Below are 25,047 nucleotides of genomic sequence, written 5' to 3'. Positions count from 1 at the left end.
CTCTGCTGTTGTTTTTCCTTAGTGTGTGCCCCTGTCTTTGCCTGTCTTACTGGTCGACCAGGCAAATGTTATGAAACCAGAGGGGAGAGTTGAAGATTGACTTCCCCCTGCCATGCTCCAGTCACATCTAGGCAAATGTTTACAACTAGGCATTGTCTATCAGCCATACATGTTCTGTAGTTCAGAATCACACAGCATTCAGATGGGAATGCTGAGCTAGAGCTCACTCCCCTCCCTGTACCTTCTGTGCCAATGGAAGCCCTATCTTCTCGTAAAATTGTGAGGTGCCCCGTATACTAAATAATCCTATTTTCCCACTACAATACAATGTCTTATGAAGTATCAGTGATGTAAATGATTTTGTTTGGAAAATTGCCTTCATGAAAATAGATCAAGGAGCTCCACACAAAGGTTGCCTTTCCCAGCATCCTCAGGAAGTAGTATGACAGATGCAGCATGCCAGGGGTCTAGATCCTCCAGTGACAGTTCCTATTGGGTAAGAGCTTTAGAGAGGAATTTAGCCTTGGAACCAGCGCCTAGACTCCAAAAGTAATGTTGGGTCCTTCTCAGCTCACCAGACAAAGGCTTTACATGGTTTATGCTGCCAATAGACCCGCCGTTTCATCTTTAACAGGTAATAGCCTAACAAAAATGATGACGTTTGAAAAGTGGCTTCTCTTTCCACCTAACCACATGTGTATGCATTCTTTCTTCCTACCCGCTTTGTGCCCATTTTACATATTAGGACCCTGAGGATGAAAAGGTTAAGCTACAAATGTGCAGACTGCAAAAACATATAGAGGACAAATCACAACTCTACTATGCCAAGTGAAAGAAGCCAGACCCAATAGGCTATGCACACTGTAGGATTCTGGAAGGCAAGACTCAGGAGAGAGAGAAGAGGTAATGGTTGCTGGGAGCTGAGGGATAGGGAGAAAGGAATATAAAGGCTGCAGAGCAGTTGGGAGTCAAGGCCTCTTCTCTATCTTGAATGTAGTGATGAAGCTTGAGTGCATACATTTATTAAAACTCAAGCTCGTGCACTGCAAAGGCTAATGGATCTTAGTTACACCTCAGTAATGGGGGCGGCGGGGGATGGAGCCGGTGGTAGAACCCATGTTTTCTCGACATCCTGAAGGTGGCAAAGACCAAAAGGTGGGCATGCTTTAGCCACACTCTAGTGCCCTGCTTTGCCTCAACTTCCCCTGACATTCTGACATAGACTCTACAGGGACCCTGTGAAAGCAGACTGCTTAGAACAGATATCTGACTTACAGTCACCGCTTCACCAACCCAGAGATTCAGTAAACTAAAGAACCAAATTCCAAATGAACACCACCCAATGACTGTGGTCCTGCTCTTCCACAGAATAGCTGCCTAGCCTTGGACACATTAATGAGCTAGGAACTATCTGTATTAAGAGATTGAAGGAAAAGACCACTAAGTCCCTATTAGCTCACACCTAAGATACTAGAATTTTTCAATCCAATTTTTCTAAGGTTCTGTCTCCCCAGTTCTCTGTGTGTGTGTGTGTGTGAGAGAGAGAGAGAGAGAGAGAGAGAGAGAGAGAGAGAGAGAAAGAGAGAGAGAGAGAGAGAGAGAGAGAGAGAGAGAGAAGGGGGGGCAGTTCCTAAAATTATTTCAGATGCCAACTAAATTACATTAGCAGTGAGCACCTGCAGCCTTTGTTTTAGTTCCTAAAGAAAGATACATATTCAGATATAATGGCATTAAAAGACTACTATGTATAAACAGAGATAGCATGGAGAGAGTTTCAGTGATTAGCTATTTAAGATGTTCTGTGCATACATGCCATTGTTCCATATTTACCAAATCAAATATTAAAAAGAGAGTATTTGTCATTAAAATATTTAAATAAGAAAGTTTTTTTTAAATCGGTACTGTGCCTCAATTTAAATTTTTGATAAATTCACATGTAAGGTATTAACAATAATAAAAGCTAATACTTATTAAAATATATCAGGCACTGTTTGGATTTATGTGTGTATGTCAATTAATTTAATCTTCACAACACTTTTGTGAGATAAGTGCTGCTATCCCCATTTTCAAATGAAGACTAACAGCATTTTCTGAGCATATGCTACTTGCTCAATGTAACATCATTATAGATCTACTATGAAGCCTGCATAAATTATCTCACTTAATCGATCAACTAACTGCTGAGGTACTTGTTTGGTAACTTTTCCTGGCAAGACATAAACAAATATCTACTCATCCCAGATCATCAATAGAATAAAGTACCAGTTCCATCCAGGTCCACGACGCTAAACTAAGTTTATCCTGTTTTGTTACAGTAGCATGAGTGACTCTAAAGAAGCTACACCATTCCCTCCCAAACAAACCTTCTACCTTCCATAAACTCTAACACCCATCAAGATTTGTGAAGCTAGGGGCTGGAGAGAATACAGGTTAGAATCTCAGGTGAAGCTTTGATGGCTGTCTCCCTCACATACACTTTTAAGAAGGAATGTTTAATTTGGTACTATACCTAAATCCTAAGATATTGGTACATGTATCAAGATAAAAGTTCTCTTTTTGTTACCAGAGACTGTAGTCAGATGGTTCTCTCCTGTCCACCAGCTTTTAAATAACTGACTCGGAGGCTAAATATGAATTATAAATGCTCAGCCAATAGCTCAGGCTTATTACTAGCTAACTCTTATGCTTAAATTAACCCATAATTCTTTTTATACTCTGCCATGTGGTGGTACCTTTATTATCATGGCACATTCATCTGCTGCTCCCTCTGCATCTTGCTGGTGACCCTCTCTCTACCCTTCTCCTTCCATCATCCTTAGTTTGATCACCCTGCCTAGACTTCCTGCCTGGCTACTGACTAATCATCATTTTATTAAACCAAATCAAGCAACAAATCTTTATAATATACAAGAGGATTGTTTCACAGCATTTCCCCATTTTGGTCTAGTTTAAAAGGAAGGTTTTAACTTTAACATAGTAAGATGATATACAACAAAAACAGTTATCAAGTAAGAATTACAGTTACAATATCTAGTCTATTTGTATTTGGCAAAATTAGATTAAAATATTATTGATCTTATCTTTGTGAATCTGAAGTTTTGTACTTAATTTATCTTTTATTATAACTAAAGAAAACCTACATCTAGTTTTAAACTCCATCAAAGACCCCAAAATGGTGAAATGTTGCCTAAAAACAGGGATATCTCACTGCCTGGACAATCACCCACAGTTCCCTCTGTAACATTGGGGCATCCAACTTTGGTCTACAGGCCTAAAGTATCTGATAAACATTCCTGTGAATCAGGGAATTTTAAAAGACTGTCTTTTCTTTGCAAAATTCAACCGTTACCTTTCTTGTATGCTGCTGGTACAGTTTGAACAGTAACCATCAGTAATGGAGGCAATGGCAATTTCTTTGACCACATGACTTTCTTTTTCCATAAAGAAAACAAACTCTGCATGGAGTTTCTTCAATTCCTATCATCTTCTTTGAAGTAATTGGTGCTGCCAGGAGCAGATATGCCTCACTGTCAAGCAAAGTTTAAGTTCTTTAAGCATTTTAAATGTCATATTCTATAGGTCTTTGAAGTGTTTGAAGATTGTTGAAGATTGCCTATCTATCTGAAATATCTCTCTCTCTGTATGACCTTGAAAACATACCTAACATGTCTACAAGTTTGGTATTATAGATTCGTTTTAAAGAGAAGCAAATCACCTTTTCTTTGCTCATCTTCCTGTTGAAGAGACTGGATCCTTTCCCAGCAGACTGCAATCAGGACCTGAGGGCAGGCATACAGACCATGGGGTACACCCCAAGTTTCCCAGCAGACTTATGAAGAGAGAAAAAGCAACTATTCAGATACCAAATGGTTATCTGTTCTTCATTTCTTTTTCTAACATCAGGTACAGCCTGATGAAACCTCACTTGAAAGAAACGATGGCCACATCCAAAGGGTTCCATAACTTCTTGCCCAGCATGGGACTCCTGACAATGGAACAGGCTCTAGGCAGAAAACCAGTAGACTGGAAGGCAAGAGTTCTGATATTCAAAATCTCTCATTGTGGGAAGCACTTTACCTGCTGAGTGGAAAGAAAGAGGTGGCCTGATTCTTAACCACTTCAGCTTGGAAGTGAAACAGTTGGGAACAAATAACAATATTACCTGGGCATCAAAGAGCTGGAAATGAAATTCCTTGTTGGTCACAGCTTAAATACAATTCTTTCCTTGGAATAGTAGCAAAACTAGGGAACAATCAATGTCTACTATGATAGGCATCCTCTTTGTTGCCATTTCCTCAGGATGTGACTCTGGAGATGGAAAGAGAAAGGAGAGGAAGTCCTCACTGGACACAAGGTCCAATAGACTTTAGACAATTTCTCAAGTAAGTCAAAATTGAGACACACCAAAATGTTAGAAAGATTCTGGGTCCACAGGAAGTTTCCAAAAAGGATAATGTTGGAAAGTGGAGCCCAATAAAAAAAATAATAATGTAATAAAAAGCTATGTGGAAATCTGGTACGTGATAAACTACTTTAAAATATAAAAAATTAAAAATACATAAAATGAATAGAGGTTCCCTGTACTTTTAGATAAGCTGCTCTCAGAAGTCAGAGGATTAGATATTAAATAAAAAATTCCAACATCAGGTGTGGGCTACCTTCCTATGATTGGCTATGTAGGCAGCTCTCTGAGGATCAGGATCCCAGAAAAATATAGGCTACTGGCACTGCTTTGGGCCACCCACAAGAACCAGATGGCGAGAACCTATTGCAGAATATATGTTCTGGACACAGGGCATCAGGCTAGATCTGGGGTGTACACATCTTCCCTGTTAGCTAGCCTTCATAGTTCTGGAAGATATAGTGATATTTTATTTATGTTTTATAAATAAAGCTTGCCTGAAGACTAAGAAGTAAAAACTAAGCCACTAGAGACCAGGCAGTGGTGTCACACACCTTTAATCCCTGGATTTAAGAGATAGAGGCAGATGGATCTCTGTGAGATCAAGGCCTACACAAGAACAGTGCAGAAACAGATCCAGGTGGTGGTGGCTCAGACCTTTAATCCCAGTACTAGGGAGTCACACGCCTTTGTCCCTAACAATAGAGAGGAATGTAAGGTGGGGTGAAACAGGAACTTGTTCTCTTTCAATCTGATCATTTCTTAGAGGTAAGAACTCTCTAATGGCTTGGCTGCTTTGCTTTCCTGATTTTCAGTTTGTACCCCAATATCTGTCTCTGGGATTTTATTATTAGTGCTACAAGAAGGAGCAATGTAGGCTGCTGGGAGAAAACGATCATCAGCAGTCTCATTCTGCATCCATAGACCCTGATGCAACATTAATGACTGGCCAAACAAGAAATGTCCACTGGTGGAATAGTGACATAGTTGACATAAATGGAACCAGTCCCTTTCTGACTGGATTTACCAAGCAAATCCACAGGAGAAAATAATCCAGGTATGATACTGTAAGCTGTACGATACTGGTTGGAAGTCAATGGCTAAGAGGTCATAGGCCATATTAGGGAAGCTTTTAGTGTTGTTTTGCTAAATGGGCGTGATGTGCCCATCAAATTTCCTACTGTATAATTATATTTATGCCTATAAATCAGTGCTGTTATCAACTTTGGTCAGAAATTTTATTTTTGCAGTGGGTAATGGTAACTGCAGAGGCTCATGACTACTCAAATGGAGGTTCAAGGCTCAGTTGCAAATGAGACAGCAGCACCACCCTTTCCAAGGCTCAGGGGATTTCACAGAAGAAAGGGTATAAGGAATATTAAGAGTAAGGAAAATGGTATACAACACTGACTTCTGGGTATGACATGCTCTTTGCACTCTCAAACTCACAAATTGTGATTGCCCACACAAGACTGGAGACAAAAGAATACTTTCATGAAGAGGAAAGGGAGTTCACAAGCCCCACCTCTCCCTGATGATTTATACACAGATAATGACTGTTAGGGAAGGAGAAGCATTTTCTTTAGTGCTGTGGTCAGAGGTGACATATCTGACTATAAACAATCTTTCACTAATGTTCCTTTAAAACGCTCTAATAAAACTCATTAGGTTACTCAAAAAAATTCTAAAAAACGTGAAAGTAGGAAGGATTGGAAAGAGGGAAGGGATCCATGGGAGTCAGAGCAGAAAAGAGAGATTAACAAGGTAACTATGATCCAAACACATTATCTACATGTAGGAATGTGTTATAATGAAAAGGAGAAAGGAAAAAGAATGAGAGACAGGTGTAAAATATTCAAAGAGTAGTATGGGCATTTTTCTTTGTACAATATTGATCTTTCATTTAAGGATTAATAAAGTATCTGAACATGCAATATTTAGCTCATAACCAGAAACACTCCAAATGTAGGTTGTCAGAAGTCTGTGGTGTGGATGACTAAAATACCAGGAACATTTTCATCAATGGTCTAACTTTCCAAAATGGAATATGACTCGATAAAATCCATAAACAAATCAGAAGAGACTTTTGTTTTCATAACATGGCACCTGAGTATTTTAGAAATGTGAAAAATAAAAAACAAACTTTGCATGAAATTTCTATTTAAAATAGAACCGGTACCTAGGCAAAGCCATTACAAAGAATTTTATACTTGCACATATGTCTGGAAGGATACTCAAGATGTGTGATATGAGTACCAATCAGAGTGCAGGAAAACATTTGATGGAATGACCCATGAACTACAGGGATATACTGCATCCACAGAGACTACCAATGACTGTAACACCAAAACATCCCTTACTGCTTTCTAAAAAATCCTTAGGGGTAGTTCTCCATGGAGAACCAGTCACCTAGACTAAAGTGAGATTGTCCATGCATGTCTTTTTGGTTGAACCTTCATCCTTGTAAGACAGTCCATAGACCAGTTTGAGTCACAGCTCTAAGACTTTGGTACAAAGGCTACTGGTAGTTCAGTGGCAATTTGTGAAAGTGGAAATTGTGAAGCTCGTCTTTTCCTAGACTAGTGACACACAGCATTAGTGATATATTCAACTTGCTATTGATGTTGGGCTGTGACATTCAGAACATAATTACAAAGATAACAGCAAACATCCTATAGAAGACTAAGCAACTAAAAAGATGGAATAGGGTTATAATTTGACTATATTTTTTGCTGGTTTTGGATAGTTTGTTATGTGTTTTAGTTCCTGGGCCATTATTGTATTTGTACTTTATGTACACTTTCTCCAAGTATGTAACCTCTGAGTTTATACTAAATCAAATCTTCAACAATGGAAAAGGTTTTTTTGAATTGATAAAAAAAATTTTCTTTAGTTGATCTTTAAAAAGATGATGTTAGATTGTTATGTGTTGTGAGTTCAAGGCCAGCCTGGTCTAAAAGAGCTAGTTCCAGGACAGGAACCAAAAGCTACAAAGAAACCCTGTCTCGAAAAAAAAAAAAAAAAAAAACCTTGCAATTCTGCTGCCTCGGTCTCCCAAAAGTTGGGATTATAAGCATGGCCACTGTGTAGGCTTAGAACGGATATATTTAATGTATTTTTTTGTTATCTCATTGTAAATAAGGAAATATCTGTATCTATTCTTGTGGTGTGCCCAAATCCACATTTAGAAAATAATGAGGATTCTAGTCTGCTTTCAGTGGTTTATAGTCATAGGACTGAACTACATAAGACCAATAGTGTCTGGGCTATGTGTGTCTGGTATACCCCCAAAGTTGTACAGAGAACACCTTTCTACCGAGTGGTCATCTAAGTGTCATTCTTATTAAGTGGCATATCACTCCATTCCTCTGAATTTCCTCTAGATATATACTGTTCTGGATAGCTTCCATTGTCATTGGCTGTAGTCATGCTCCTAGAGCATTTTCTTAATTAGTGATTGATGGGGGAGGCTCAGGCAATTGTATGTTGTGCCATCCCTGGGCTGGTGGTACCGGAATCTATTGAAAAGGAGGCTAAGCAAGCTATGAGGAGTAAGCCAGTATGCAGCAGCCCTCTATATCCTGTGCATCAGCTCCTGGCTTCGGGCCCCTGCCCTGTATCAAATCCTGTCCCAACTTCCTTTGATGACAAATAAGGAAGTGTTAGCAAAATAAACTCTGTCTCCCTCAATTTGCTTTTGGTCAAAGAGTTACATCACAGCAACAGTAACCCTAACTAGGACAGAAATAAGTCATACCTATCAAAGCACAAATCATGTCAGCCCCCATGCCAAGTAGGTGGTTTCATATTTTTACTGAAAAAGGTCAACTAAAAGAGTCATTGCTAACACAGGCACTGAGCAGTTCCTAAGCTAAGCAGAAAGACCTTAGAAGCCTTGGTGGTGGTAGTTGCTGCTGGATGCAGGTGTTTTTCCATACAACCCCAGACACATTCTGCTGATGGTATTTGGGTTCTCACTTCCCTTGGCCTGCGTGAATGAGTCCGCTGCCCTGAACACGTGGCTCAGATTTCAGAGAATGTGTTGAGCTTATCTTAATTACTATTTCAGCAACGGCTTGACTTCTCAACTAGGTCTGCAGTGAAGAGTTGGACCATACCATGACCTATCTTCTCCTCCAGGAAATAAAGCACAACACAATCTAAGACAGTCTTGGTACTCTCATTGCAGCAGAGTAGAGCAGTGACATACAAAACGTCCCCCAGACTGCTTCATGTACATGTTTGGAAGAAAGCTATGCACACAAAAGAACCATAAAAGGTTGTTACTGCCTCTTCAAAAGTCTGAATGAAATACCACTAGATGCCGAGGACAAAGCAGCAAACACTCCACACAGTGATTGGGATTTTCCAGGCAGACCAAATAATTTTGAACAGGATGTTGTTGTTGTTCGACACTTCTCTTTTGAAAACTGTTAAAATTAAAAACATAATTATATGTTTTTTGCTACCTTTCTTACTTCCAACCCCTTCCATGCCCTCCTTTTGTTTATTTTACTATTGTGACATACACACACATATGTGTGTGTATGCAAACATATAATTATAACCTGCTAAGTCTATTTAGTGCTCTGCTGAGAGCTGCCATGGGGATATACAACAGGTGACAACTGGTGCTCAACAGGCTGACCCGCCAGAACTGTGATTCCCAGTTCTGGTTACTGGCAGTAGAAACTGGTTGTTTTCTCTAGGGATGAGGCCTTGTGAGATTTTCCCTTCCATGTTAATGTATCTGTTGGTATTGATCTGTTGAAGTGCCAAGGGTGTAGCTACCTTGTCATTTCTTAGAGACAGCAACAAATTTCCTCATCATCAGACTCTCACAATCTTTCTGCCTCCCTTTCCATGGTGTTCTATGAACCTTGGGTGTTGGGGTTATACCCATGGAGCTGGACACCTCTTAGGGAAATTTAAGGTCCATTAAACAGCTGTTGGTCAACAAGACGTAAGTGATAATATTGAACACTTAAGGATCTCTTTCCATCCTGGTCATCGCTGTGGTTCATAGACATCACAGCTGGCTAGAAATAGTGATTACTGTCCTTCCTTGGCAGCTTACATGACAGATTCCAGTACTGTGAGAGGGTCCTCAGGGCAGAGGCTTTCAGATCAAATTGAGCTTGAAATCCCATGTACAAAACATGAGGTGTCTTCAGCAAAATGGACTTGGCTCCAACTTCTGAGAAGCAACTAAGGTAAAGGAAATAATGTGCATTGTTTTGGAGTTCTCTTGGACTCCCTGACAATAAGGTTTCTAATGAAATCTATGAGGTTTCAACAGAAAGGCATATGAGGAAGGAATGTCACTTTACTCAAGCTTCAGTATGACATTTATTACAGAGTCTTCCCAGTGACCCTGAAAGCCAGCCTAGGTTAGAGACTGTTAGTATCTATGTATTCTCACAAAGTTCAGTAATAGAACCAGAGAAAATATTCCCATAGGGACAAAACAGTTTTAAAGAAAAGCAAATCACCTTTTCTTTGCTCATCTTCCTGTTGAAAAGACTGGATCCTTTCCCAGCACACTGCAATCTGGATCTGAGGGCAGACATACAGACCATGGGCTACTCCCCAAGCTTTTCAGCAGACTTATGGAGAGAGAAAAAGCAACTATTTAAATGCCAAATGGTTATCTGTTCTTCATTTCTCCTTCCAAAATCAGGTACAGCTGAGACCTCACGTGTAAGAAACCATGGCCACATCCAAAGTGTTCCATAACTTCCTGCCCAGCATGGGACTCCTGACAATGGAACAGGCCCTAGATAGAAATTCAATAGATTGGCAGGCAAGAGATCTGATATTCAAAACCTCTCATTGTTACTGTGGGAAGCAGCAACATTCACTTTCTGATGCACAAACCTATCTAAAAGTCCAAAGTGTATCATCTTTAAGTGTTAAGAAAAACCCATGAGTCCTCTCTTCCCAGTGATCTTCCTTGTGTATGAATGTGAGTTATTTGAGTGCATGGAATTCACTCATTCATCTTTGTGTCCCTAAATCCTAATACAGAGCTTGAGCACCAAGCAGAAGCTTTTATAGAACTGAAGAGACCTAGAGTCTACATGATAGAGATCGACTGTGCTACAGAACTGGCTATTGTGATCTGAGCTTCATTTAATTTTCTTAAGCTCACTCTCAGCTCAATCTGACTACCACTTGGTTTTCCCACAATGCACTGAGCCCCACTCATGCCCTATACTCTGTACAAAGCATGGCAGATTCATACGATAGCTAAAGTGACACAGGCATGAGCCATGTAAATTCCAAAGTCTGGATGATCTCCACCTGTCTAGTAGAAAGAGCAGCCCAGTATTGGATCTGAAAGGATTTTGTGAGAAGAGTTTCCCGAAGGACAAGACAGACCTTTTTCTGGACACCTGGCAAACTTGAATTCCAGTCGCACTCAGTACAGGAGTCTGGTGCCCAAGCCAAAGCATTAACATGGAAGGAAAAGGAAAAGGACTCAAAGATGTCTGAAGTTGCCTCAAGAATCTGAGGGATAATCTGTAAAGGTTATGTCCACAGTCGTAATTTTACCAAAGTTTTTAAACCTGTGAGGCCAAGCAAAAACAGGCTATGAGACTTTTAGTACCAGAATCTCAGTTGGCCTCTCTTATGAGTCTGCCTTTCAAAGAACTGTGAATGGGCAGCTGGCAACAAGGTTTATAGGTGGCTGGAATTAGTGAAAGGTTGTCCGGTAGTGTGGTTAAGGGACTTTGGAAAGAGATACGCTGAGTGTGGATTCTGTAGAGAGTATTTGGGCCACCATGTGTGGCAAAGCACAAGGGATGATACTGAGAAAAGCAAGGTGATCCACAAGAGGAAAGGGGAGAGTCTGTAAGCTTCCTTTCACTTCTCCTCTCTAAGAGAAATAACTAGGGTTTGTTCAGAGAGAAATATACATAGCTTTGGTCTCAGAAAAAAAAATTGTATGTTTGAACACACGCCTGGGTGTGGGAGACACATCTAGCACTTCCACTTACTATTGTCGTGACTGTGGCCCTCCCTTCTTACAGTATGGATTCACACACTTTGGAAAGGATTAAATAAGATGAGTGTGTAGGTAGGAGGTCACTAGTTAGTTCCCAGTCACTTAGCCCCAAAATAATCACACAAAAACTGTATTGATTAAATCACTGCTTGGCCCATGAGCTCTAGCTTCTTATTGGCTAACTCTTACATATTAATTTAATCAATTTCTATTAATCTGTATATCGCCACATGGCTGTGACCTACTGGCTATAGTTTTGGCATCTGTCTCTGGCAGGTATCCATGGCCCCTCTCTCTCTCTCTCTCTCTCTCTCTCTCTCTCTCTCTCTCTCTCTCTCTCCTTCTTTCTCCTAGCATTCAGCTTAGTTCTCCCTGCCTACGTAAGTTCTGTCCTATCAACAGGCCCAAAGCAGCTTTTTTATTTATCAATGATAATCACAGAATACGGAGGGAAATCCCACATCGTGAGTGAGAAGCCCAGGTTCATTGTGGACACTTAGCACAACTGGTGCCATATGAATAGTGGGTTCTAGGGATCTTGCAGCTCTAAAGGATATGTGGATCAAGGAGTGGTGAGAGAAGCAGTTCTGCCATGCTGGCCTGTGTAAATAGAAGAGAGGGAGGTCAGAAATGTTGAGACCAAAACAAGATCCGGAACACTTGGGGTCACAAAGATGAGATGGTGAGTATGAATAATTGAGGCAAGTCTCTGTCAAAGCTTCAGGAGGAAAGGGAAGAAAGAAGGTGGTAGAAAAAAAGGAAAACAAGAAAGGGAGGAAAACAGGCATGTTGTAGAATATTACTTTAACTATGTAAAGATGTGGTTGCTTTTGTTTATGTAGCATCTGGTTAATTATGTAAAGATGAATTATTGTTTCATCTTGCCTGCCTAAGACACCTGATTGGTCTAAAAAACCTGAATGGCCAATAGCTAGACAAAGTCAAGGCTGGTAGCCAGAGAGAAAAAGAAAGCCAGCCAGTCAGACATGAAGAAAACAGGAAAACAGGATGGATAGTATGTAGATGAGGTAAATGAGCCTTGGAACAGCACAAAGATTAATAAAAATGAGTTAATGATGTGGGAAGTCCTTCTGTTGCTTTTTCTGGTTAATGAATAAAGAAGCTAACTGGGCCTATGACAGGGAAGAATAGAACTAGATAGGGAAACTAAACTGAATGCTGGAAGAATGTAGGCAGAGTCAGAAAGACTCTACGCAATTGCCAGAAGAGACAGACACCCATAGAAACCTTACCAGTAAACCACAAGCCTCGTGGCAAAATATAAAATAATAGGAATGAGTTAACTCAAGATATAAGAGCTAATCAATAAGAAGCCTGAGCTAATAGACCAAGCAGTGTTTTAATTAATGCAGTTTCTATGTGATTATTTTGGGTCTGGGAGGCCAGGAAATAAACAAGGAGTCTCTGCCTACAGGTTAATTTAAGTTTTGTTTTGTTTTTGTTATTAAATAGCAAGAGACAAGCCTAAACTAAGGTTGAGCATTCATAATTAAAAATAAGTCTCTGTGTCATGATTTAGGGTTTGCAATCTGAGAAAGACTGCTACATTTGGTGTGCCAACATAGGACCTGAATTTCAACATAGGGCTCAAGAAAACTGAAAAAAAAGAAAAAATATAGCTTTTAAAAAGGTTTTTCCATATTGAAAGCACTTGAAACACTTGTGCAGCTTGCACACTAAATAGAAACAGCAACCTAAGTAAAAACACATGCCACAGTACAGGCACCAACTTCCTAGAGTTGGGGTAGTTGAATGAAGCTTTTGTTAGATAAAGCTCACAGTTAAACACAGCTTTCAGCCAGGCCTGCAGGCTTACAGCTTGACTCTCATGACTGAGGAAGGAGCAAAGCAAGTCACCAGAGCTGTAGCAGAGGGCCTAGCTACCACTTAGCAGTTTAAGGCTTGGCTCATGCATTAGAAAACAATAGCAAAACACAGTAAAGATAGGTCCATATATATATATATATATATATATATATATATATATACAGTTTACAATGTGTTAAGGGTTAAGAAAGAAAAGAAAATGGTATAGGCAGTCATAGAAAAAAATATATGGTTTACAGATTAAAGGGAGTCTGGATCTTGTATGATATTGTATTGACTTTGAAGTTTTTGAATCCTGATAAGTGAATAACAGCCCCAGAGAGACATTGGATTATAAAAGAATTTTCTGAATTAAACTAGCCTAGATACATTAGGGATGCCTTAACTTTAAGATGGAATTCAGAAATTGTATTGCACTGGGGAAGAGGTTATACTTTTTCCACACTAAAAAAAAGGCTACGGGTTTCTTAAAGGTTAATATAGATTAGGTCTGATTGGGAAAGACCTCCTGAAAATCATGGCTACAAACATAAAGAAATAAACCAAGAAAAACTATAAGACAGTTGATGTAAGCCGGGCGGTGGTGGCACATGCCTTTAATCCCAGCACTCAGGAGGCAGAGGCAGGTGGATCTCTGTGAGTTCGAGGCCAGCCTGGTCTAGTTCCAGCTAGTTCCAGGACAGGAACCAAAAGCTATAGGGAAACCCTGTCTCAAAAACCAAAAAAAAATAATAATAATAATTAAAATAAAAAGACAGTTGATGTAGAGAGTGATCCCTCTGTGTGGGAATAGTTCTCAGACTGGGCTACAAATGTTATAACTAGTTTTTCCAGAACTTGACTATGGTTGTAACATTTGTAGTCAAGTCTCAGAACTATTCTCACACAGAGGGACCAACTTTGGACAACAGGAAAGCAGTCTAGAGAACACAATGCCCACATTCCCAAGGGGTAGGGTAGAAGGTTTTTGATCATTCAGTGGGCTATGAGAGTTTGTCATCATTTAGGGGGATATAGGAATATATGATAAAAAGACAACTATCAACCTCAAATATTTTACATCCATATGATTTTGGTATCAATATTGATACAAACTTAAAATTATTTTTGTTATACTGTATATATGTTCCTACTTTTGTTTGGAGTGTTGTGCTTTTATGCACCTCATTTAAATATGTGATGTATGATTTAGAAACATAGATTGATAGCTAATCATTTATAATAATCAAACTTGTAGTTATATTAAGTATGTTTTCAAGATTAAATAGATATATTTTTAAATAAACAGGTGATCTTCAAATGCTTCAGAGAACTATAGAATAGAACATTTAAGATGTTTAATATCTAATGCATTTCATAAGACATGTCTGCTCCTGGCAGCACCAATCTAAAAGGATGATGGGCATTGAAAAACCTTCATATGAAATTTGAATATGGGCAAGAATCTGTCCTTGCCACAACTGCTGGCAGTAAGCTTTACAAACTGGACATGCAGCACTAAAGGAAAAAGAGCATTGGACTTTGCCAAAGCAAGGCAGGAGAGTCGTTCAAAATTCCTGCTTCAAAGAAAAGTCTTCTGGATATTCTGCAGGATACAAAAGAAAAAGACTACCAAACTTTGACAAAACAAAGCAAGGACAGTTATTCAAATTTTCTACTTCATAGAATAATCTGCCAGATATTCTAGTCCTATAGGCCAAAGATGGATGTCCCAACATTGCAGAAGAACCTTTGGTGACTGTACAAAAGTCAGATGTCTCTGTCATTTTTATAGTTTTGTAAGTGGTTGACACTGCACTTCTTGTTTATTCAGATAATATTATATCCTTCTGGGGTCTTTGATGTAATTGAATACTAGATACTTAGAGTTACAGTTTTCTTTAGTTATAATAGAAAATTAGGTACAAAACTTTGGACTCACGAAGATAGGATAGATAATGGAGCATTTTCTCTGAAATTGTAAAGGTGCATTGTATTTGTTTAACAACATAAAGATGTGTTACTGTTTCACCTTGCCCACCTAAAGCACATAATTGGTCTAATAAAAGCTGAATGGCCAATAGCTAGGCCATAGAGGGTTAGGCAGGGCCAGCAGGCAGAGAGAATAAATAGGAGAAAGAATCTAAGCTTAAAAGGGAATGAGAGAGAAAGAGGAAGACACAATGGGCCAGCTAGCCAGGCAGTCACCAACTAACCAGATAAGGAGGAAGCATGAAGTGGGACATAAGAAAAAGAGAGACAAAAAAGGCCCGAGGTAAGGAAAAAAGGATGAAATAAGTTATAAGTGCTAGTGGGACAAGCCTAAACTGTCTGAGCATTCATAACTAATAAGTCTCCCTGCCATGATTTGGGGTCTGGTGGTCCAAGAAAGCCTGCTACATAGGCAGGCATCAATCTCTGCAGAATATTGAGACTTACAACATGAAACTCAGACAGGCAGAAGAACTCAAAGCACTTGGGGTTAGATTATACAGGCTTGGGAAGAAGAGACTGAGTCAGAGGGGTCCTGCCAGAGGTTAAAAGACAGAAAGAACCAGGTCAAATTACGGGTTTACAACAAGATTGAAGTCTCAGATATCACAGCATTAACAAACAAAGACAGCTCATCTAAGATAAGGCTGCTTACTCTACAAACAGGCCAGGTTCTCAAATGTACAGTGGCTAAAAGCAGCAGAGAGAACTCTTGGTTAAGCCATCTCAGGACCTGCTTCCTCTGGGAAGTTGGAGAGCAGTTTCTTCTACACTGAATAGTAAATGAAGTACTTACATCTTTCCAGATTAATTTTGCTTATTGATTTATTGGTGTCAGGGAAAGAACGTGCATGTATGCAAGCGTGTATGCATGTATTGCAGACACACATACACACACACACACACACACACACACACTTCTTTGTCTTGTTTGCAAAATACCATGATATGACCTCTTAAGCACTAAACAAAAACTTGATATATGGTTAAGATAAAAGGCTTTATCCAGTCAGTATACTAGTATCTGCTGTATCTAACAGACACATAGGAGTTTTTTAATAAAACAGAAGATAGAATTTATTAAGCTCCTCCTGTATTCAAGTAACTCACATGAAATATATGCCAGATGAAATGACTGAAGAGTCAGTAAAGTAGCAAGGGAAGCACTAATAAAAGATAAAAATATATGGTACTGATGACAACACGTGAGTACATTCACCTGCCCATTACCTTAGAGAGAAACGAATGGGAGAATTAGCCACTGGGAACCCAGTCAGTCAGTTCTAGGGAGCAGAAATATTCAGAGTAAAGGAAGAATTTAATTTCAGATACAATTTGGCTTTTTTACTCTTTTTTATAGCTTTTATTTCACTATACATTTTTCTCTTTCTCCCCTCTCTTCCTCCTCTCTCTCCTTCTATCCTCTCTTATGACCTCCATATTCCCAGTTTACTCAGGAGATCTTGTCTTTTTCTACTTCCTATGTAGATCAATGTATGTCTCTCTTATGGCTCTCTTTGTTGTCTAGGTTCTCTGGAGTTGTGGCTTATAGGCTGGTTGTCCTTTGATTTATGTCTAATATCCACTTATGAGTGATTACATACCATATTTGTCTTTCTGAGTCTGTTTTACCTTACTCATTATGCTTTTTTCTAGATCCATCCATTTGCCTGCAAATTTCAAAATGTCATTATTTTTTACCGCTGAGTGGTACTCCATTGCATAAATGTACCACATATCCTTTATCCATTCTTCTGTTGAGAAACACCTAAGTTATTTCCAGTTTCTGGCTATTACAAATAATGCTGCTAAGAATATAGTTGATGACATGTCCCTGTGGTATGATTGAGAATCCTTTGGGTATACACCCAAAACTGGTATTACTGGGTCTTAAGATAGATTGTTTCATAATTTTCTGAGAAATCACCATACTGATTTTCAAAGTAGCTGTACAAGTTTGTACTCCTACCAGCAATGCAGGAGTGTTCTCCTTTCCCCACATTCTCTCCAGCATAAGCTGTCATCAGTATTTTTGATCTTGGCCATTCTGACAGGTGGAAGATGGAATCTCAGAGTTGTTTTGATTTGCATTTCTCTGATGGCTAAGGATGTTGAGCATTCCCTTAAGTGTCTTTCAGCTATTTGAGATTTGTCTGTAGAGAGTTCTCTGTGTAGGTCTGTGCCCCATTTTTTATTGGATTATTTGTTCTTTGGATGTCAAGTTTTTGAGTTCTATGTTTGGAGATAGTCCTCTGTCCAACGTGGGGTAGTGAAGATCTTTTCCCTTTCTGTAGGCTGCCGTTTAGTTTTGTTGACCATGTCCTTTGCTTTACAAAAGCTTTTCAGTTTCAGGAGGTCCTATTTATTAAGTGCTGCTCTCAGTGTCTGCTACGGGGGCTATATTTAGAAAGTGGTCTCCTTTGCCAGTGCATTCAAGTGTACTTCCTAATTTCTTTTCTATTAGGTTCAGTGTAGTTAGTTTTATGTCAAAACCTTTGATCCGTTTAGACTTGAGTTTTGTGCATGCTGATAGATATGGGTCTATTTTCATTCTTCTACATGTTGATATCCAGTTATGCCAGCAACATTTGTTAAATATGCTTTCTTTTTTTCCATTTCATAGTTTTGGCTTTTTTGTCAAAAATCAGGTGTTCGTAGGTGTGTGGATAGATATCTGGGTCTTTGATTCAATTCCATTGGTCCTCTTGCCTGTTTTTATGCCAAACCAGACTGTTTTCATTCTAGAGCTCTATAGTAGGGTTTGAATTCAGGGATGGCGATGCTTTCAGAAGTTTCTTTACTGTACTGGATTGTTTTGGCTACCTGGGTTTTTGTCTTTCCATATGCAGTTGAGTATTGTTCTTTTGAGGTCTGTGAAAAAGTTTTCTGGGGTTTTGATGGTCATTGCATTGAATCTGTTGGTTGTTATTGGTAAGGTTGCCATCTTTACTATGTTAATTATAACAACCCAAGAGCATGGGAGATATTTCCATTTTCTAGTGTCTTCTGCAACTTTTTTCTTCAAAGATTTAAAGTTCTTGTCATACAGGTCTTTCACTTGTTTGGTTTGAGTTATCCCAAGATATTTTATGTTATTTGTGGCTATTGTAAAGGGTGATGTTTCTCTGGTTTCATTCTCAGCCCATTTATCATCTGTGTAAAGGAGGGCTACTACTTTTTTTGAGTTAATCTTATATCCTGCTACATTACTGAAGGTGTTTGTCACTTGTAGGAGTTCCTTAGTAGAATTTTGGGGGTCACTTTTATATACTATCATATCACCCGCAAATAGTGAGAGTTGAATTTCATTTTTTTTTATTTGTATCCCCTTTTATTTTCTTATTGCTCTAAAACTTCAAGTACTATATTGAATAGATCTGGAGAGAGTAGACAACCTTGTCTTGTTCCTGATTTCAATGGCATTGCTTTGAATTTTTCTCCATTTTTGATGTTTGCTGTTGACTTGTATATTGCTTTATTATGTTTATATATGTTTCTTGTATCCCTGCTCCCTCCAAGTCTTTTACCATGAAGGGATGTTGAATTTTGTTGAAGGCTTTTTCAGCATCTAATGACATTAGATTATCATGTATTTCTTTTCTTTTAGTTTGTATATATGTATAGGGGAATGCAAATAATCAATTCTGAGCTAATATGAGACTACGCTATTTGCATTCATCTACATATATGATAAGTTTCATTGACAGATTTTCATATGTTGAACCAACCTTTGCCTACTTGGTCATGATGAATGATTTTTCTGTTATGTTCTTAGATTCAGTTTGCGTGTATTTTATTGAGTATTTCTGCATCAATGTTCGTGAGATTGGTCTGTAATTCTCATTCTTGGTAGTGTCTATATGTGGTTTGGGTTTGAGGGTAACTGCAGCCTTGAAAAAAAGTCGGGAATGCTCCTCCTGTTTCTATTGTGTGGAACAATTTGAGGATTATTGGTATTAGTTCTTCTTTGAAAATCTTGTAGAATTCTGAGTTGTAACCAACTGGTCCTGGGCTCTTTTCGATTGGGAGACTTTTGGACTGTTACTATTTCCTTGGTGGTTATAGGTCTATTTAATTTGCTTATCTAGTCTTTATTTAATTTTGGTAAGTGATATTTATCCAGAAAATTATCCATTATCTTTACGTTTTCCAATTTTGTGGAATACAGGTTTTTGGAATATAACCTGATGATTCATTCTCTGGATTTCTTCCATGTCTGTTGTTATGTTCTCTTTTTCATTTCTGATTTTGTTAATTTGGATATTTTCTCTCTGCCTTTTGGTTAGTTTGGATAAAGGTTTACCATTTTGTTGATTTTCTTGAAGAATCAACTCTTTGTCTCATTGATTCTTTATATTGCTTTCTTTGTTTCTATTTTGTTGATTTCATCTATCAATTTGATTACTTTCTGTCATCTAGAACTCCTGGGTGAGTTTCCTTCTTTTTGTTCTAGAGCTTTCAAGTGTTCTGCTAACTCATTAGTGTGGGATTTTTCAAGCTTCTTTATGCAGGCATTTAGTGCTATGAACTTTCCTCTTAACACTGCTTTCACTGTGTCCCATACGTTTGGGTATGTTGTGCAGTCATTTTCATTGAATTTTAGGAAGTTTTTAATTTCTTCCTTTATTTCTTCCTTGACCCATTGGTGATTCAGGTGAGCATTGTTTAATTTCCATGTGTTTATGGGCTTTCTGGAATTAATATAGCTGTTGAATTCTAACTTGAAGTCATGGTGATCTGCTAAGATACATGGGATCATTCCAATTTTTTGTATCTGTTGAGGTCTGATTTGTTACTGAGTATGTGGTCAATTTTTGAGAAGGTTCCATGAGGTGCTGAAAAGAAGGTATATTTTATGTTTGGATGGTATTTCTATAGATGTTTGTTAAGTCCATTTAAGTCATAACATCTGTTGGTTCCCTTATTTCTCTTTTAAGTTTCTGTCTGGCAGACCTGTTCAGTGGTGAGAGTGATTTAAGCTTTAGTAATGTTTCTTTTACATATGAGGGTGCATATATTTTTTGTATTTGGGGCACAGATGTTCAGAATTCAGATTTCCTCCTGATGAACTTTTCTTGTGACAAATATGAAATGTCCTTGTTTCTTGTGAGTTTGAAGTCTATTTTGTTGGATATTAAGATAGTTACACAGCTTGTTTCTTAGTCCATTTGATTGGAAACTTTTTTTTCAACCCTTTACTCTGAGGTGATGTCTATCTTTGAGGTTGAGGTGTATTTTTTGTATGTAGCCAACCTGTTAACCTGTGTCTTTTTATAAGTGAACTGAGTCCATTTATATTAAGGGATATTAATGACCAGTGGTTGCTAGTTCCTGTAATTTTAGTTTTTTATTGGTGGTGATGGTGATGTTATTCTGTTTGCTTTTCCCTTCTTTGGAATTTACTGCTGTGAGATCATCTATTGTCTGTGTTTTTGTAGGTGTAACTGATTTCCTTGGGTTGAAGTTTTCCTTTGAGTACTTCATGTGCGGCTGAATTTGTGGCTGAAGTATTGTTTAAATCTGGTTCTGTCATGGAATATCTTGTTTTCCCCATCTATGGTGAATGAAAGTTTTCTGGGTATAGTATTCTGGAATGGCATCTGGGGTCTCTTAATGTCTGTATAACACTTGACCAGGATCTTTTGGCTTTCATTGTTTCTATTGAGAAGTCAGGTGTAATTCTGATAGGTCTGCCTTTACATGTTACTTGGCCTTTTTCCTTTGTAGCTCCTAATATTCTTCTTTTATTCTGTATGTTTAGTGTTTTGCTTATTGTGTGGAGAGGAGACTTTTTTGACCAGTCTATTTGGTGATCTGTAAGCTTCTTTAATTCATAGGCATGTCCTATGAAAGATTTTTAGGTTGAGAAAGTTTTCTTCTATAATTTTGTCAAATATATTTTCTGTGCATTGGAGTTGGACTTCTCCTTCTATTCCTATTATTCTTAGGTTTGGTCTTTTATGGTGTCCCATTTTTCCTAGATATTCTGTGTTAAACTTTTGTTAGATTTAACATTTTCTTTGACCAATGAATCTATTTCCTCTATCATGTCTTCAACACCTGAGATTTTCCCTCAATCTCTTGTATTCTACTGTTTATCCTTGCATTTGTGGTTCCTGATTGTTTACCCATATTTCCTGTTGCCAGAATTCCCTTGGTTTGTATTTTGTTTTTATTGTCTCTATTTAAGTTTTCAAGTTTTGAATTGTTTCTTTTTCTTGTTTGATTGTTTTCTTTGGGGGGGGATTTCTTTAAAGGAATTGCTGATTTCTTCTAAATTTTTGTTTGTCCCTCTACTTCTTCAAAAGAATTTTTCATTTCCTCTTTAAGGGCCTCAAACATTTTTCTAAGATTATTTTTAAGGTCATTTTCTCCTGCTTCACCTGTTATAGAGCTACTAGTTTTTGGTGATGCCATGTTGTTCTTTGTGTTTTTGAGTTATTCTTACCTTGTTGTCTATCCATCTTTTCCTCCAATTGGTGTAGCTGGGGCTGTGTCTCTGATTACCAGATGCCAGTGGGTCCAAGGCTCAGATGGTATTCTTCAAGGTGGAATCAGGATCATGGTTCTAGTTGCTCAGAGCTCCAGGAGGAAGCTCAATGCTCCCAGAGGTCACTGGGGTCTTCCTGCCTGCTCCCAGAGATGGCCCAGGCCTTGTTTGCCTGACCCTGGAGGTTACTAAGGCCTTACTACGATATAATTGTTTTAATTGTAATTGATACAATTCAATTACAAAATTGTGTTTCTACAGTGTGCTTACAACTATTATTGCAAACAACAAGAAACCTATAAAGAAATATCCTTTTAAGACAAACCCCCAATGAAAATATCTGCTCCCCTTCAGTGGGACTGTGCAGGCAGCATTTCATTGAGGCTAGAGGTGTGGGCATGAGCAAGACCGTGTACATAATTGATTCTCAAGCTGGTGGAGAAGCACCAACCGACTCTCTCCTGTGTCTCCATCAACCTGAGTAAAAGAAATGATCTGTGACTGCCAAAAGGGGGGGAAAAAAAAAACATGGAAAAGCAGGCAGGAGGGCACAATAAACAATGTGGATAAATGACATCAACTTCAGAACTATGGGACATTGCATATACAAAGAAAACAACAGACTCCAGTTGATGCACCAAACAAAGAAGTAAGAAGAAAATCAATACCACCTGACTAGGGCTGCAAACAAGAGAAGAGGAGATGATCCATGAGGGAACAGTGAAATGCCAAAATTTTTATATGCTAGATCTGTGTCCTATGGGAAGCAGATACTAGAGAAAAGGACCCAATTTGGCTTGTAGCACTTTACCTATTAATGTGGGGGGGACAAAGCTGGGAATCAACAGTGAGAGAAGCACTTCAATCAAACAGCTTTGCTGGGAAGAGCAGAAAGAAAACGGGGGCAGTACTACTAGCTAAAAGCACCAAAGACTCTTCCTACTTTGCCTAAACAGGCACCAATCCTGAGATGCACAGACACCCCATAGGAGCTGACGGGGCAGAATGCAAGAACAATCTTCAGGCACAGTGAAGTGCTGGCTGAAAGGCAGCCTGAGCCCTGGTAAGGTTTCAATATTCAATTTCAAAATGAAACGCAAGCAAGAATGTGGTACCTTTAGACCTTTGGACATTGAAATCCCTGGCTACAAAGCTTGACGGCATGTGGCACACAGGACACAGGAGCTGGCAGGATGAACACCATGGAAGAGACCATCACTGTGCTGGGCAGAGAGAAAGCTCATTGCTGTCCAGGAATTCAATTACAGAGGAAAGATAGATTGTACGCAAGTTACTCTGAACTGGATCGATCAAACTCTAGAAAGATAAGAAGCTTGTCCATCTGCCAAGTTAGCTGCAAAACCAACTCTGCTAGGAGAACTTACTTTCCTTTCAGAAAAGCAAGGAGTACTGGCAAAAGTTGCAGAGTTTTTCATTTTTATTCTATTTACTATTTTGTGTAACTAATCTTCATTATTTTTAGGTCTTAAGCTTGCTTAGGTTTTATGATGGTTTTGTTGGTTTAGTTCTTGGGCTTGATTAGGTTTTATGATTTACTACTTTTCCTATCGGTTCCCATTCTCTTCTCTCATTTTCTTCCCTCCCTCAGCACGGGGACTTTTTTCTCATTCCAACTCTTCTTTTCCCTTTCCTCATTCCCTCCTCTCTAAATTAATTTTAATTGTAATGCCTTTATCTTTAATATTATTTAGATGTCATTCATCATAACAGTAGCCTAGGTCTTTTGTCCCTAGCCGTATGACGATGTAATTAAAGTGCCCATATACTTTCTATTGCATCTTAGTTCCTTTGCTGGATTTTGTGTCCAGACATTTACTGCTGCTGTCATCTCCCCTCTCAGTAGTAGTAGGGAACGTAAGCCAAAGTGAGGACTACCCGCTAAATGACTGATAGAAAATAAAACAAAGGGAAAACTACAAAAAAAAAAGTGAAAGATACACCCATGCTAAGACACATAAAAAACACAACATAGAAACACAAAAGGTATGAACAAATAAGTCGCCGGAGCACATCCCAAATTCCGTCATTCTCCAAAAACTGAAAACAAAAGTAATAAAATACCTGAGATGTCAAAATAAAAATTCAAAGTTCTGCTTTAACTTCGGTCAGTAACTTTAAAGAGGGCAGAAACCAGTCTAGGAATGCAGTAAGGACATCAATTTAGAACCTAGATCATTTAAAAGTCAGCAGAATCGGGAATAAATGCAGCACTACAGAGGAAAGATTCTGCAAGTAAATGGACGTTCTGACAAAGAAACAAAAAGAAATCATGGGAACAAAAGCCAATCAGCCAAGTAAAGGGCACTGTTGGAAGCACCGATGACATATTGAATCAAGTGGATTAAAGTGTACCAACTATGGAATAATATATACTAATGAATTTGAAGCAGGAGAAAAGAATCAATAACCATTTTTATATCTGACAGACAAAACTTCAATCCAAAATTAGTCAAAGGGGAAAGAGGGTTAATGAAAAATAATAAAGCAATTCATCAAGAAAATATAACATTTATAAATATATATTCACCAACTGTTTATACATCTAGTTTTATAAACTTAATACTACTGGAGATAAATGGGTCTATAGGTCTAGATTCAATAACAAACAGTGGGCCAATTTAATATTCTACTCCTATCAATTGACAGATTACCCAGTCCAAAAAAAAAAAAAGAAATTCTAGGCTTAAACTATTTCGTGAATAAGACAAATTTAACAAATATTAACAAAATATTCTACTCAATGGCTGTCCAGTACTATATATTATTCTCATCTGTAGAGATATCTAAAATATGCTACAGTCTGGGTCACAACTCATATCTAAGGAAATATAAACACTATAGATAATACCATATGTATGTATGTATTTATTCCCCCAAGGAAGTGTACCATTTCTGAAAGTACTGCAATACCAGGTCAATGCATGGAGTGGACAGAGAAAGCTCCTATTCCAACTTTTATTTCCAAAAATTTATTTAATATATTGTCCTCGGATAGAGGACGTATCAGATATTAAACTAATAAGAACAAATAACTACACTTGATCTTAGCCAAAAGACCGAGAAGCGGTGATAATACCTTATATTTTATACTGTCATAATGGAATGAAGCTAGAAGTTAATGACGACGGAAGCCACAGAAACTACACAAACACTGAAGATTAAGTAATACTCTCAAGTAATTAGTGGTTCACTGAAGAAACGGTGGGAAAAATAAAATGACTTCTAGAATTAAATAAAAACAGCAACATAGTCCACAATGACCTTTGAGAGTCTAATGAGAAACATCATAGCTTGGAAGGCCTGTAT

General features: G+C 38.3%; 1 non-coding gene across 1 annotated transcript; it reads right to left on the bottom strand.

Annotated features, from left to right (window-relative positions):
* Positions 1-24,617: 24,617 nt before the first annotated feature.
* LOC126497421 (U2 spliceosomal RNA) lies at positions 24,618-24,809 on the bottom strand. Its single transcript, XR_007590609.1, has one exon. It is a non-coding gene; the product is annotated as a U2 spliceosomal RNA (small nuclear RNA).
* Positions 24,810-25,047: the final 238 nt, after the last annotated feature.

The sequence above is a fragment of the Alexandromys fortis genome, unplaced genomic scaffold (assembly GCF_014885135.2).
Source record: "Alexandromys fortis isolate MF-2015 unplaced genomic scaffold, M_Fortis_MF-2015_v1.1 scaffold_21, whole genome shotgun sequence".
NCBI lineage: Eukaryota > Metazoa > Chordata > Mammalia > Rodentia > Cricetidae > Alexandromys > Alexandromys fortis.
The sequence above is the reverse complement of the archived record's forward strand: the minus strand, read 5'-3'. Positions and strand labels throughout refer to the sequence as shown.